The sequence below is a fragment of the Cryptomeria japonica genome, chromosome 10, assembly GCF_030272615.1.
Source record: "Cryptomeria japonica chromosome 10, Sugi_1.0, whole genome shotgun sequence".
Taxonomy (NCBI): Eukaryota; Viridiplantae; Streptophyta; class Pinopsida; order Cupressales; family Cupressaceae; genus Cryptomeria; species Cryptomeria japonica.
Window position 1 is genome coordinate 758,168,538 of NC_081414.1, and position 15,281 is coordinate 758,183,818.

Genomic DNA, 15,281 nt, shown 5'->3' on the forward strand with positions numbered 1-15,281 from the left:
ATTTTCTCTTCAAGGTACTTAGTCCACCTTCACCCCATTTAAAAGTCACATTTGTGATGATGTATAGCCTTCGGATGGGAATGTGAATGTTCTGTAGTTTGTCTTGCTTTTGTACATAGCTTGTGTGTATCCCCTTTAGGTTTTGGTTCTCCAAGCTCGGGGGTGGCTTCTAGTCAGCCTAGGTTGGGAGGTGAGTCTCCATGGTTACAACCTAAAAGCTTTTATTGCAGGTTTGCTTGGAAAAAGAAGGAAAGAAAAGCTAGGAGTTGATCCTATTGTTATTTGTATTTAGTTGTAATAAGAAAAATATATTTATTTTGGTAGCCCTCATTTAGTAGAAATGAGAGGCTAAGTTGGGTATCTACCTATTTGTATGTATTCTTTAAACTATGTTTTATCATGAAATAAGATATAATCTTTTGTTAGATTTTTGATCTTGCAAGAAAGAAATAAAATAAAATTTGAAGTATGTTTCTATATTTTTTGAGATTTATTTATTTGTATTTACTTCTTGAAATGAAAGTTATTTATTTTTTTATAGCATATTGTAAAAAAAAGAAAAGAAATAAATTAAATGTAGAAGCATAGATGTTAGTTTTGTTAAGAAAATAAAGTATGGATTGGTTTAGGTCTTACAATATTTTTAGTTAGGTTTTCAAATAAGAGTTTTAATAATAAATAAAAAAATATGGGAGGAAACCCTTTTCAAATTTGAAAAGGGTAAACCCCATATATATTTTAGTTATGTGGATATTTGATTATTTTTTTAAGGGGTTTATAGTCCTAATGTATCTTTTATTTTAAATCAATTATTTATATGTTTATATATATTTATATATGCAAATAAACATATATGTTCAAGTTAAATTCCTTTTGGAAATTTTATTCATAAGAATTAATAAAAGACTATTGTAATATTTAACCTATAGGGGATTATTTTAGTCAAACATCAAACTTGGCATTTCGGAAAATAAATTATTTAGGGGAATTGTTATTATTGTTTTAATTAACCTTAATAGAAAAATCTAATTGCATTAATTTCATTTGCTCAAACGATTATTTGAATTTAATAATCTTAATGTTAACATTATTTTAGTTATTCCTAGGAGCAATCAAATAATATTTGAGATTATTAATATCTCTTGGCTAATAAGTGAAGGATTATTTGTTTAAATTAATAAAGTAGTAATGACATTTTTGCAGAATTATTTCCGCATTAAATTATTATCGCATGCATGGTTAAGTTAATTAAATTAACTTTAGTAAACAACTCTTTTATTTCGTGAGTTAAACTATAGTTAAGACAAAACTTAATTGTTACATCTTTATTATAGCATATTTAGTTTTATTAGGATGTTTTAAAAAAAAATTGTTGTTCTGTTTTTGCCCAAAAGTTTGAGCATGACATTTTGGTGCAACCTAAGACGAACACCTGTAGTTGAACTAAGCACAGTAAGGTTCAAACTAACCAAGCACAGTGGCCTACAACCAACAAACCACCAATGATATGAACTAGAAATGCATCAAGTACCCCCCTATATTTTGCCATTAAAATCGCGGAACTCTAATTCTAACTAGTTGAAGGAAACCATACAAATAGAAGAAAACAAAGACAATAAACACCATATTTCAATGTTCATATATTTGCTTTAGCTGTCATTGCAACAATTTCTATAGCATCTCTATGCTATTCCTAAAAGCTAACTTTCTACAAAACTTTAACCTATTCTAACTGCCTAAAAATCTAACCCTTCATAAAAGAAAGGCCTCTGCCTTTTATAGATCTTACCAACTAAATCAGAGGTCAAGATGGGTTGCATCCAATAGCTGCAATCTGTCTTCTAGAACCTTGGCAGCCTTTACCCATGCCTACTCAATTCTTAGTTATCCCCCCAACCACCTTTTCAACTACCTATCACTATTTAGCATTAATTTGGTCAATTTGGTAGTTGGAGATAACTGACCTGTGTCCGAATAACCAAGCACAGTGGCCTACAACCAACAAACCACCAATGATATGAACTAGAAATGAATCAAGTACCACCATATATTTTGCCATTAAAATCACGAAACTCTAATTCTAACTAGTTGAAGGAAACCATGCAAACACAAGAAAACAAAGACAATAAACACCATATTTCAATGTTCATATATTTGCTTTAGCTACCATTGCAACTATTTCTACAGCATCTCTATGCTATTCCTAAAATCTAACTTTCTCCAAAACTCTAACCTATTATAACTGCCTAAAAATCTAACCCTTTATAAAAGAAAGGCCTCTGCCTTTTATAGATCTTACCAACTGAATCAGAGGCCAAGATGGGCTGCATCCAACAGCTGCAATCTGTCTTCTAGAACCTTGGCAGCCTTTACCCATGCCTACTCAATTCTCAGTTATCCCCCCAACCACCTTTTCAACTACCTATCACTATTTGGCATTAATTCAGTCAATTTGGTAGTTGGAGATAACTGGCCTGTGTCCCCTCACTTTGAATTCATTAGACGGGGCCCACAGGTAGCTCTCTTTTTACAATAAACAATTTCAATTTTTTAAACTGAATTTCTGGAATTAAATCCAGTTGTGTATTTTTTTGAGAATGCACATTTTGTAGCACTCTGTGTTCTTTGTCTTCAATCTCGTTTTCCAGTGGTCTAGTGATGGCGCGCTTCCCCGTGCTTTGTCTTGCGCTCTACAATGCGCTCTTGCATCTTTGCTTGGGATTGTCGCTTTGATACTGCGGTTCAGGTTGACGCCTTAGCTCGTTGATTCTGCAAGCACTAAATTTCGATTTGAATTAATCATCTCGCGAAATAAAAATGATTTCAACAAATATTAAATTTAAATTTTAAATGTCCTTTGTTGAAGAAAACCTTGCATCTTAATTTAAAATGTCCTAGCAAAATTCAGCCTTTGAAGGCACTTTGAAAACTGGGCTTCTCACGAAATGCACACCAAAATTTATTATATTTTGATGCCCCCCTAGCCTGACAAAATTCGCAACCTAGAGGAAAATGGGCAATTTAATGATTTGAATGTCTCCCTCTTTGGTTGGTAGATTCAGCCCTTTTAGCTTTGGATTTTTGGCTTACTAAGGCAAATTGCACGACTTTAGTCTTTTATTTTCGGCCTTTTGAAGAAGACGCGCGATTTTCAGGTTCTTGAGGTCGAAATGCGAGCTAATGACTTACCTATGATTCTCGGCTCAATGCGACCTAGACTTTTTCGGCTAAATGAGGGGCTTTTCGCGATTTAGAGCTCTTACTCCATTTTTGGCCTAAATGTTGTTTCTGCGCAAATTTGGTTTTTGAAGACTTTCAGTCAAATGAGGGAATGTGCGATTTTGAACTTAGATGCCCTCCCTCTCTTTTTCGGCTTATGAAGCAACATGAACTTGGGAGAACTTTGCATTTCAGCATTTTAAGCCGATTTTTAGTGGTTTAAGTGTTTTTTGGCCTTAGAGGTCGAATCTGCAAATTTGGGCTTTGCTATGGTTTTCGGCTCATAGAGCCTGTTACCCATTTTTCACTTCTAGTTGAAAAATAGTTTGAGATATGCTTGTTTTTACAAAATGAAACAAGTACGTATTACTTCTGCTATATTGCATTCCAACTGCACTGGAAAAAATGAACTAAAGATTACATTTCAATACTTCTAGTTCATAACAACAAAAGAGAGTGACATCTCATCTTAAAAAAAGGAAATATTTTTATTGAAATTCAAACATGTGTCCCACACAAAGAGCTGTGAGACTAGCTACATACATCAAGTGCAGGAAGGAAATAAATAGACATGTATACATGAGTACAAAAGTAAAGAGAACATGTTGAGAATGGAACCAGTCATTGCCTGAATGACTGGAACGGTTGGAGTAGTCTTAATGTTGCCTTCGTCTTGCTGCTTCGTCCTTGTCTGCATCTGCCTTCCTTCCGATATCTGCAAAGGGGTTAGATATGCAATGAGTTAGAACATTTTGTTCTAAGCAATGGCTGATTACATTCCTAACATGTATACTAACACATGCATGTATATATAGTCGCTACATGCATCAGGTGCATATAATCAGCATCACGGAAGATCTCAAGAAAAGCAAATATCAGATCAAAAGAAATCAAATGCATCTTATTTCTAACTTGTTTGCTTCATGTGTAGGAACAAGAAAAGATAGCGTGTTGTTTGTAAACTTCACAAATAGGTGGGGGTAAATGAGGCTCCCACAAGGGTTGAGCCCAGCTCATATAAAAGCAACAACAATGTCTCATACAATCAAGTTATATCAGAAACTGATGACAGATGAAGAGCAGCAAATACAAGTATACAATCACACAATCAGCCAATAAGCATAATGATAGCCTTCCTCACTCAAAAGATGTATGCAAGGATGTATTTATGCTAAATTTATCTCCATTATACAGTAAATGAGCAGGTTGCTATTATTTTCAAACTAAAGGTAGCAGCAATAATCATGTATGAAGAGTGTGGTTCAACACAAACCTTACAATAAAGATGTAGTCACAATAACATGTATAATGCGATCATAGGTGTAGTTCTAAAGCATTAAGGTGGCATGTTCATTCAAAGGTGTGTTGGGACTTTTCAATCACACTCGAATCTCAATGCAGTCAAGATTGCAATAAGGCAAACCCCAGCCTATGCCATGATAAGATTATCAATCATGAGAAGGTTGCAGAGCAGTCACAAGAGTCCCCAGCGAATCAGATTCAAAGCAGTAAACAAAAAGAACAGCTTTAATGGATAGAGCAATACAACAATTGTAAATTTAAGTTGCAGCAGCTTTCATCAATGAAAAATGCAGTCACACAGCAGTGATAAAGTTGTAATGATCTACCAAACATCAACAAGAGAATGTTGTTACTTACTGCTGCACACAACAGGGCATGTCCACAAGAGATGCAAGGGTTATAAGAGCTTTTCATAAAGACCTTAATGCAACATTCAACATTTTAGACTCAAAGGACAGTAATGGTAATATACAGTCCAAATAGTTTTCATACAAAACAATCAGGGACATTTTCAAAGTCACAAACTCCTATTTGCACCATACACACAAGAAATTCGATGTATCTGTCAAGCATTATCAGGTTAAAGCATCATCAGAGGGTCTTTTAACAGCATGAAGAGGACATGATGGGTGGTTGTTCTAGTTTTAGCCTAGGTTTTAAGAAAAAGAAGGCAGATTTACCATTTATACAAAATTCATTGAGCAACTACAGCCACAACGTGAAAATACATATTATAATACATAGCAATATGCATTTTTTTTAAAAAGAAAAAACCCCACAACCTGCAGAAGGTGTACAATGGCAATATACATCAATGTAAACGTAGTTACAAACTCAAGCACAGGTTCATATCTAGGAGCATTTCGTGCAGATTGAGCAAAGAATCAAAACGTGAGAAATTTGCAATTTTTTTTCCACTTTTCAGTCATTATAATTGTTCCAAGTCAGATTGCTATGCGCGGAGTAGGAAAATATTACCTGTGGCGGTAGGTAACAGCAGCTTTATGTCAAATATATGCCTTCCATAAGGTCCTTGAATCAGAAGAAATGTGAGATGTGTTTGCTATTTGGCACTTTATTTTCCAGAAAATCAAAAGAAACCCCTGCGAAAACCATCCAAAGTGCCTCCAAACCTAAAGCTGGCAGATTTCGCTCAGAAATCAAATATCCGCCCAGCACCGCAGAATCAACAAGAAGGGTGGCCCCCAAAAAGCAGTCAAAGCCGCGAAGGTGAAGCCCAGTTTCGACTTTCACTAAAAATAGAAGTCAATTTTGTCAGATTCAAGGCATGAAGGCAGCCTCAACGCATATCATGAAGAAAATCAGTCATGGCAGCGCCCAAGTCAACTAACAAGAACCTGCTCAGTGTTATCAAGAAGCTGCTAGAAAGAAGTCCGAGAGAATGGCATACCCAACTGAGATTCGCCTTATGGGCAGACAGAATCAGGACCAAGAACGCATTAGGGATTTCGCCTTATTTTCTGGTTTATGGCCAAGACCCAGTCTTCCCCATGCAACTCAGGATCTCGACCCTGAAATTTATTCAGGAATACATGGAAGATACTAATGCTATTCAAGCCCGATTAACACAGTTAATGAATCTAGAAGAGAAGAGAGATCAAGCATTGGAGAAATTCGCAAAACACCAAGGAGTGGTAAAGAGATGGTTCGATCGGCAAGCTAGAGTCAAGGCATTCCAGATCTCAGACCTTGTCTTGTACTGGGATAAAGCACACGAGAAAAGGGGAGAACATGACAAGTTTGATAAGCTTTGGAAGGGCCCTTATCAAATTTCAGAGATTTTGGGAGAAAATGCATTTAGGTTAAAGACTTTAACTGGAGAAGACATCCCATTGCCTGTCAATGGGAGGTATCTCAAACATTATTTCCAGTCCTAGGATGCCCAAGGCCTTCCCTTGTACATAGCTAGTTTAGTTTGCTTTCGTTGTTTCTCGTTTGTTTGCTTTTCTTTCGTTTTGGTTTGCCTTTCGCTTTGTTTTCGGTCTTAGTTTAGGTGTTTTGTCTTAGGTTAGTTGTTTGTCCTGAGGGGTATCCATTTGAAATTGGGTGATGTTGTTATGTAACACTCTGACTTCTCGCTAGGTTGTTGGTTGCATTTGGACAATCATGAGGTCTTTTGGAATTTCAAAGGGGGTTTCTTTTTATAAAGCCTTGAGTCAGGACGTATTTGCAATGAAGCAAGATTAGATTATTGAACTCACGTATTTTTGTCCTCTAGTTATTATATCTTTTCACACTTATAATCTCCGAGTCGTTATGGTTTCCAGGCAAAACTGTGATCGGTGAAAAATCTAAAATCTGACTTCAGCGCCACCGCAATCCTCAAACCCTGGTGAGCTTCACTGCTCACAAGCCAAAAGAATTGACGGAACTGAAAAGCAGTATCAAAAGGAAAAAATGAGAAAATAAAAATGAGAAAAAAGTCAAAAGAAAAGAAAAATGAGCTGACAAAGAGATATCAAATTGGCTAAAAGGGAATTTACGGATAACTCCATCGGGGCTATAGACGCCTGGCTGGCAATGGAGCAATGTTCGTGAGCTTGCGGCGATAACCTAACTGGCAGCGAGGCTCTATCCAGGATGCTTTTGGAGTCCAGATAAACTACGTAGCTTATCGCAGGGGAACTTGGAGAATCATGATTGTCTTGTCAAGGGGAATTAATTCATTTGCACACACATGGGTAACTGTGGACTTGATACTTTGTCTCAATATGATGGTCTCTTCTTGTAAGTATTTCTTAACTCCTGGTTTTGTTAAGGGAGGTTTTCTAAGTTTTCTTCAAGAAAGATTGATTCCCAAATGTTTTCCAACATTTCTCAGTGGTGTCGCCAGATGTTGTGACCATTTCACACATCGCCCCATTGAAATGGGGGCCCCCTCTTTTTTGCTCGGTTTTGCCTGTTTCTCTCTCTGCTTTTAGGGTTTTGAGTAAGTGAGTGAGTCGTCTGGATTAGGGCTAAGCCTTAGGGTTTCCTTTTTGATATTTTCAAGCCGAAATCCAGTCAAATTTTGGAAGATTATTGAGCATCCTCGTGTGAATTGCAATTTTGAAATAGGACGAGTCTGTCAGGATGTCAGGTGTGTCTGTCTAGGTCCAGTCGGAATTTTGGAAAGCAAGTTCAAATTTTGCCTAAGTGTTAGTGATGGAATTGTGCAATTTTGTCCGAGTGAATTTGGACCAAATTTTGGAAAGTTTGATAATTGACCCCTGGCCTTGGAGATGACCTAATAATGCCTTGTGAAGTGACTGAAAGCTTAAATTCTTGATATTTTGACTTTAAGGCCAAATCGCTCCTGTCCCTCTCCCAGGGACCAGGGCGAAATAGCTTACTTGGGGCATTTTTTGGCCTTAATTGATCGAATTGAAGCATCAAGGATGCAATAAGGGATGAAATCAACATAATGGAGCACCCAGACTTAGTCGTTTGCAATGAAAAGTTGAGTTTTGACCTTAAGGACAAAAATCGCTCCTATCCCTCACTGAAGGACCGGAGCTTGTTTCTCAAAGTTGCACTGTCCTTGCAGGGTCAAGACAATTTTTTGACTAGAAGAGATCAAGGAGGACACGTTTTGTCTATTGAATATAATTTGAAGTAATTTGCAAGCAAGGAAATATGCTAAAATGACAAAATCGCTCCTGTCCCTCACTGAAGGACCGGAGCTTGAACACCAAGTTTGCCTTATTCTTGCAGGATTAAATGATTTCGCGATTTGGAAGAGATCAAGGAAGGTACGTTTTGCCTATTGAATATAACTTGAATGGACCCCGAAAGAGAAAATCTACCCAAGAATTCAAGTTCGCTCCTGTCCCTCTGTCAAGGACCAAGGCGAATTTTAAAGATAGCTCCTGTCCCTCTCCAAGGGACCAGAGCGATTTTCTCAAAGGACAAGTTTTGGACCAAGGAAAAGTGAATTTCAAGTTTGAGATGAAAGAAAGGCGACCCAACCAATCCATTGAAGATAATCTTGAAGGTTGGCAATACACAAATGAGCTTACAAATGAAAGTTCGCTCCTGTCCCTCTCCAAGGGACCAGGGCGAAATCTTGGTTATCTAGCCTCTCCCTCCGAATTTGAATGGATCCAAGTCAAGACACGAAGTCAAAATGATGTTTGGAATGCTTTTAAGGAGAACGAAGTTGCAAAAGACCACAGAACTTGCTCAAATTGCCTAAGGCAATTTCAGCAAGGAAAAGTGAATTTCAAGTTTGAGATGAAAGAAAGGCGACCCAACCAATCCATTGAAGATAATCTTGAAGGTTGGCAATACACAAATGAGCTTACAAATGAAAGTTTGCTCCTGTCCCTCTCCAAGGGACCAAGGCGAAATCTTGGTTATCTAGCCTCTCCCTCCGAATTTGAATGGATCCAAGTCAAGACACGAAGTCAAAATGATGTTTGGAATGCTTTTAAGGAGAACGAAGTTGCAAAAGACCACAAAACTTGCTCAAATTGCCTAAGGCGCTCCTGTCCCTCTCCCAGAGACCAGAGCGAACTCTTCAAGTTTGCCTAATTTTAGAGTATTACTATCGTTTGCAAGACTTAAGAAGGAATAAGAAACAACGTTTTTCGCTTTGAAGACAATTTGAAGTTGATATGATCAAGGGTTCGCACAAAGAACAAAATGGCGCTCCTGTCCTTCAGTCAAGGACCAGAGCGATTTCTATGAAATCAAACATCTCCCTCCAGAATCACGCCAAGGCAAGAATTGTGCAAAGTTAGGAGTGCCTTTCAAAGATGATGAACAAGGAATTGACCCCAAGGCTCGGCAAATTTTGACTAAAATGTAAAGTTCGCTCCTGTCCCTCAGTCAGGGACCAGGGCGAAAATCTCCAAAAATCAAGTTTGCTTTGCAAAGGACAAGATTGGCATGCGTAGAACAAACAAGGATGATCATTGCCTACCTCGCAAGTTGATTTGGCGGTTCAAAAGACAAAGACCAAGGAGTAAAAGCAAAAATCGCCCCTGTCCCTCAGTCAGGGACCAGGGCGAAAATGGTCTAAGAGGCATTCATTTCAAAAATTGAATAGATCAAACTCCAAGTTACGAATGAAGATCCCAGTTTGGACGTAAAGGAAGCGACTTTGAACGTGAAAATCAATCCAAGTTGGCTAAGGCGCTCCTGTCCCTCTCCCAGGGACCAGAGCGATGTGGTTAGTATCCCTTATATCTCTCATGTTTTGGCGCCAATGAAATTTTGAAATACATTAAATGCTAAAATTCGATAAACTTTGAAATATTTAATTAAAATGGCATTTAAAAAATAGCGCATAAGGCATTTAATAATTAATTTGGCCTTTTAAAAAATCGAAATTATTAATTACAAAGGTATTTAAATTAATTAATTATTAAATTAAATAAAAGGGAGAGCGCTTGGGGTTATATTTCCATATTTTTATAAAAGTCGGCCTACATTTTATTTAAATTTTATTTATTAATTGCCTTATTTCCAAAAGTCGGCCTACGTGCAATTAAGGAGGTGAGAGCCTATATAAGAGGGGTACTTTCAAGCATTTTAAACCATCATTCAATCATTGTTGCATGCGAATTTCGAAGAGCAATAGAGCGAGCGAATTTTGATCCAAGGAGAGGAGCGAAATTTCCATCCAAGGTGGAGTGCGAACTTTGTTTGTGGTTAGAGTTGGAGCGAATTTTCCCTTAAGACGTTGAAGACCCCAAGGTGGTGAAGTTGATAAAGGAGGCGCGTTGGCTAGGAGAAGCTCACGTTGAAGACTCCAATCTCCATTTTTGCCTAGGCGAATTTCCTAATTTTGCATCTTTTTAGAGTTAGTTCTCAAGAAAGGTATGGCAAGATCTCCATTGTCCAAATTTTGAATTTTGAATCGTCCTAGCCTCAATTTTGAATTTTGAATTTTGAATCTTGAATTCCAAAATTGCATCGTTATATTTAGGAAATGATAATTCAAAGATTTATCATGAGGTTTCCTAAATTCAATCTTTAATCTAGTCTATATTTCTATATTGCAAAATCTATTACTCATTATGAAATGTTGTGTAGGTGTCACGATGGCGACCCCGAAGGCAGGAGCATCTACCAGTCGTCCAGCCCTCATGAAGGAAGATCAAAAGAACGAAGAATTGGAGACCAAGATCGTGTCTAAATGGAGCAACATTGGAGATACTAACTTGGGAAACTTCAGTGTGAAGAAGTTTCGAGAGGTCCCTTACATTGGCAAACCATCACCTGTCGCAAGGAGAATAATTGAAAGTGGCATTATCAAGGCGGTCGGCTTCCCTCCAGCAATCCAGTGCCATGAGTTGATGATCGAGTGTGCTCGCCATTATGATCCACACTCCAGATCGATCGTGTCCAAGGAAGGAAACATTTTGGCTTATCTTTCAGAGGAGGCTATCAGTGAAGCTCTTCACCTGCCAGAACATAAAGATATGATTTATAAAAGCTTAGAAGGAGCCAGGTCCATGTACGAAGATGATCCAGACACTTGCTTGAGCATCATCAACAAGAATTGGTTACTCAAGAGTCGTCCTCGCCTGAGCAAGATTCCGAACACACCACATAGGATCGACTTCCAGGAGGAGTATAGAGATTTGATAACATTACTCAACCGAGTTACAGGGGCTCCTCAAGCCTTCTATTTTGAGAAATGGATGTTCTACTTCATCCAAGTGATAGTTCAAGGAAAAGGAACAATTCATTGGGCTAGAATGATTAGCCATTGCTTGGACGTGCAGTTAAGAAGACTGAAGGCTACCAAGTCTTTCTACATGAGTTCATACATCATATATGCCTTGATCAGGAGTTTTGAATATGCAGGACTGCCTCACAGAGGAGTGATCGGAAGAGGACCCGGGGAAGTCAGAGTTTGTGATTCCTATGTTCATTTGCATCATCCTCCAGGAAGTGACTACAAGTTAGTCAATGATACCTTCACGATGAACATCACCAGGACATTGCAAGGCAGGATTCACAATCGGCTATCTCAAGATGCACAAGAGCTTGTAAAGAGGTACGGTGCTTGGTTCATCCAATTTCAGAAGTTTACATATATTAGAGTTCATGGATGTCCTTCACCTCCCTATTTGTTGCCGAGATATCCGACAGATAGAATAGTGTTACTTGAGGTAACTAGACAGTTGGCAGCTTATGCGAAGGCATTCAGACACAGGCATGTAAATGGAGTTCCTGTTCCTATCATACTAGGAAATTCAGTTGAGGTATGTCCTAATGCTCTAGCCATGGATGATGCAGAAAAGGAGTTAGCTTTATATTCATTTTCATTCTTTGCCATGAGAGAGAGTTTCGATCCTTATGGGTATATAGAAGAGACAGTCGGAAGGAAATACAGACATGAACCTCAGATAGAGGATTTTGTGATGAATCTCTCAGATGATCTTGAAGTGAAAAGAAAGATGCATTCCAGATTGCCTTTAGACTTCATCAGGAAATGCAAAATTTATAGAGCGGCCGACCAAGCTCAGGACAGTGGCAGACATCTCCAATCATCTTATGACCGAGAAAGCAAAGCAGTGAGGCTAGATTGGAATGAACCTGAAATTTTGGATCTAGATACCTTGATGGCTCCAGTTTTGTCTTGTACTCGCAGATGGGTTGATGTGCAACATCAAAAGTTGAGAGAGTAGGGCATATCTATGACTTTTACTTTGGAGGAAAGGCCAGGCGAAGGAGGAGCAAGTGTGAGTGAAGGTAATCCTAATCCCAGAAACGCAAGCGAAGGCAACCTTCGAAGCGTAAGTGAAGGCAATCCTCATCCTAGAGGATCGAAGAGAAAGGAGAGACCTGAGAAAAGAGAATCCTCCAAGAAGAAGCAAGAAGCCAATAGAGATCGTTCATTCGGCATATCTTCTCGACAAGAGAAGAGGACACTTGAAATGGAGGAATCTATGGAATCAATTGTACAGAACGATAAGCATGAAGAAGGACAGGCACCTCAACGTTCATCAAGCCAAATCAATGAGCTACATGGAGACAAGAACGATGACGAAGTGACATCTCCTCTCAGAGAAGAAGAAACATTGCCTAAGGAGATACAGGTTAGAGAAACAAGATCTGCCATTTCAGATTGGTTAAAGGAGAGACTGACAAGGGTGATTATGATCGAGGACGAAGATAATGTGATTGATTTAGAGAGCCTTGTTGGAAATTCTCAGGAAGTGACAGAAAAGAGGAAAGCCACTAAGATGTCCAAGATGATTAGAGATGAGACAGGATCCAGGAAATTACAGATAGTTACACCAGCAGTGGACAAGTATGAAGGTGAAATCCTTGCAGAAGAATATGATGTAGAGACATTTGAGCTTGGTCCACTCACAGCCGAGCAGACGTTAGATGATGCCACTGATTCATTTGAGGCACTTAAGGACAAGCTTAGAGAAGAAATGGAAAAGAATAGAAAGCTTGAGCGAGAGGTCAGTGCTTGGAGAGGCTACTTTAGCCATCTCAATCAACCTTTGAGGCGTCAGGATCCAGCAGTATCTCCTGCGCAGGCACTTCCCTTTGAATCAATTGGTGAGGCAGAGAGAGCCAGGAGTTTGGTCCAGCTTATGAGCTCTTGGATTGAGAAATCCCATACAGTTGCTATTGAATTTGCAACAAGAATGATGCAGACTATTCATCGGGCTATTCAGGTTCTTGAGATCATCCACAACCTAGTGATAACTGTAGCTGCTTTTGCTCATACTAAGGATGTTATCATTCCTGTCTTGCAAGTAATCAGACAAACATCAAGGAAGGTCCTAGCACAAGAAAAGATAATGGATGGAGGACCTCATAGTTTACTCCAATGGTCAACTTTACTCCAGATGAAGGAAGTCCTTTTTGAGGACATCAGTAACAAATGCAATCAAGTTGAAGAGATTATCCATCCGATCCAGGACAAAGTGTTTGAAGTATTATGTACTATTCTTGGCAGGAGGATTGCAATTGAGACAGATGTGGATTTGCAAGAATTAGAAGATAGAGTCAAGGTCATCTTTTGCAAAGATGAGAATGTTATTACAGATGAGCAACGGGATCAGATGTTTGCTACCATGCTCTTGATTGAGAAAATCAAGGAACTTGAATCTGGATGGGACGCTACTCTTCTCAAGGCTTTTGATCAGGTCATCCACTTGGAAGAACGAATGAGGAATCTTCTCGAGATTCCAATTGCTGAGATCGAAGGAATCGTGTCTAGATTCATTGCATATGCTAAGAAAGAGCATTGGAAAGGGAATAAGATCCTAGAAGAAAGGTTGTTATAGATGATGTGGCACCTTAATTATCATTGGTCTATATCTCCTAGGTTTTTGTGCCAAATTTAATATTTGGCTATTTGTAATAAACCCTAATTAGGGTTTAGGTGTCATAATCTTGGCCATTGATCTTCTTTTGATCTGGACCGTTCATTGTAATTGAGGATGCTATTTATACCCTCATTCATTTTCATTTTGATATATAGATAGATAGATATAGAATTCAGAGAGAGCAATAAGAAATAGTTAGAGTTTTTGAGAAGCAAGTTATTTTGTAGCAAGATTGAGCTTTGAAGAAGGAATTTCAAACAATTGTTGTTTATGATGGCTTTGAGATCAATAAAATATTGAAGTTATGGTGTTTTATTGCAATTCTTGTGGTTATCTTCATGGTTGTTTACTTTCTTGAATCATTCTCAGTCAAAATAGTATTTAAGTTTGAAGGACTAAGTGTTGGGCTTGATCTTTGGTGAGATTCACATTCCAAACCACTAGCTACTTACTGATTGTAGAACGCCTTGTGTGGTCAACTGGATAGACTTGAATAACTTAAACCTTCAATCGTCATTGAACTTTGGATATGTGCCTTTGTGGTAGTGTTCATGATCCTTGATGAATTGAAAGATCATTTGTTACCTTAGAAGATCGCATCAATTTCAGTTGAGTTGTTATTTCATGGCAATATTGAAGTTGGTAGAATCTTACCAAGTCCTACCCGCATTGGGTCATTCTTAGGATTAGATTAGAGTTTACCTCTTGCAAACCCTACTCTTTTGATCTTTTTTGGAATTCATTAGTATTAGGAAAATCTTGTTCCTGCAATTCGGATACGTAAGTCCCCTTGATGACACAGCAATCACAACGACCACTAGTGCTTATCCACACGTAGAGACCCTACATAAAAGAACATTGGAGTCACCCTGATTGATCCTTTTTTTGCGACATCTTCAGCAATCAGAGACTTTATTCAAGAGAGGATAAGGTACCCTTGGGTATTTTATTCTGTGTATGATTGTGTACAAAATACACGTCAACAAGTCCTAATGCAGTTTCAAGTGATGTCTTTTATCCTTGTGATTGTGTTGTTGTTAGCACCTTTATGCAGGAATTTCTTTCTAATCAGTTGCAGGTCATAGGTTGTGCCAGTTGTAAGAGTAACCTCAGTTTGTGAGAAAACATCTTTTCTCCTGCTGAGATTATAATTTTTACAGCCTTCCTATGAAGTGTTAATGCAGAGGTTAGGAACTTTCTGATTTGTGCAAGGTTTCCTTTTATTATTGGTTATTTTGTGTGTTAATCTGTTTGTCCAGGTTTTTGGCATCCATTTTGGTGTATCACCTGTTAGTTAGTAGTTTCATTTTATGTTCTCCTTCTCTTTTCTCAACAAAATCGTTAGGTTTAGGTGAATGTCAGTTAGGAAGAACCAGCTTGCTCTGGAGGTCCACTTCAGCTTTAGGTTACCCACAGCCTTGAAGTGTTCCCATGTTTCAATAGGCAGCTGAAATT

General features: G+C 38.2%; 1 long non-coding RNA gene across 1 annotated transcript in view; it reads right to left on the bottom strand.

Annotated features, from left to right (window-relative positions):
* Positions 1-3,768: 3,768 nt before the first annotated feature.
* LOC131859502 (uncharacterized) overlaps positions 3,769-15,281 on the bottom strand; it is a 92,505-nt gene continuing 80,992 nt past the window's right edge. The window contains exon 3 of the long non-coding RNA XR_009359199.1: positions 3,769-3,934. This is a non-coding gene — a long non-coding RNA (uncharacterized LOC131859502). The remainder of the gene's footprint in view (positions 3,935-15,281) is intronic.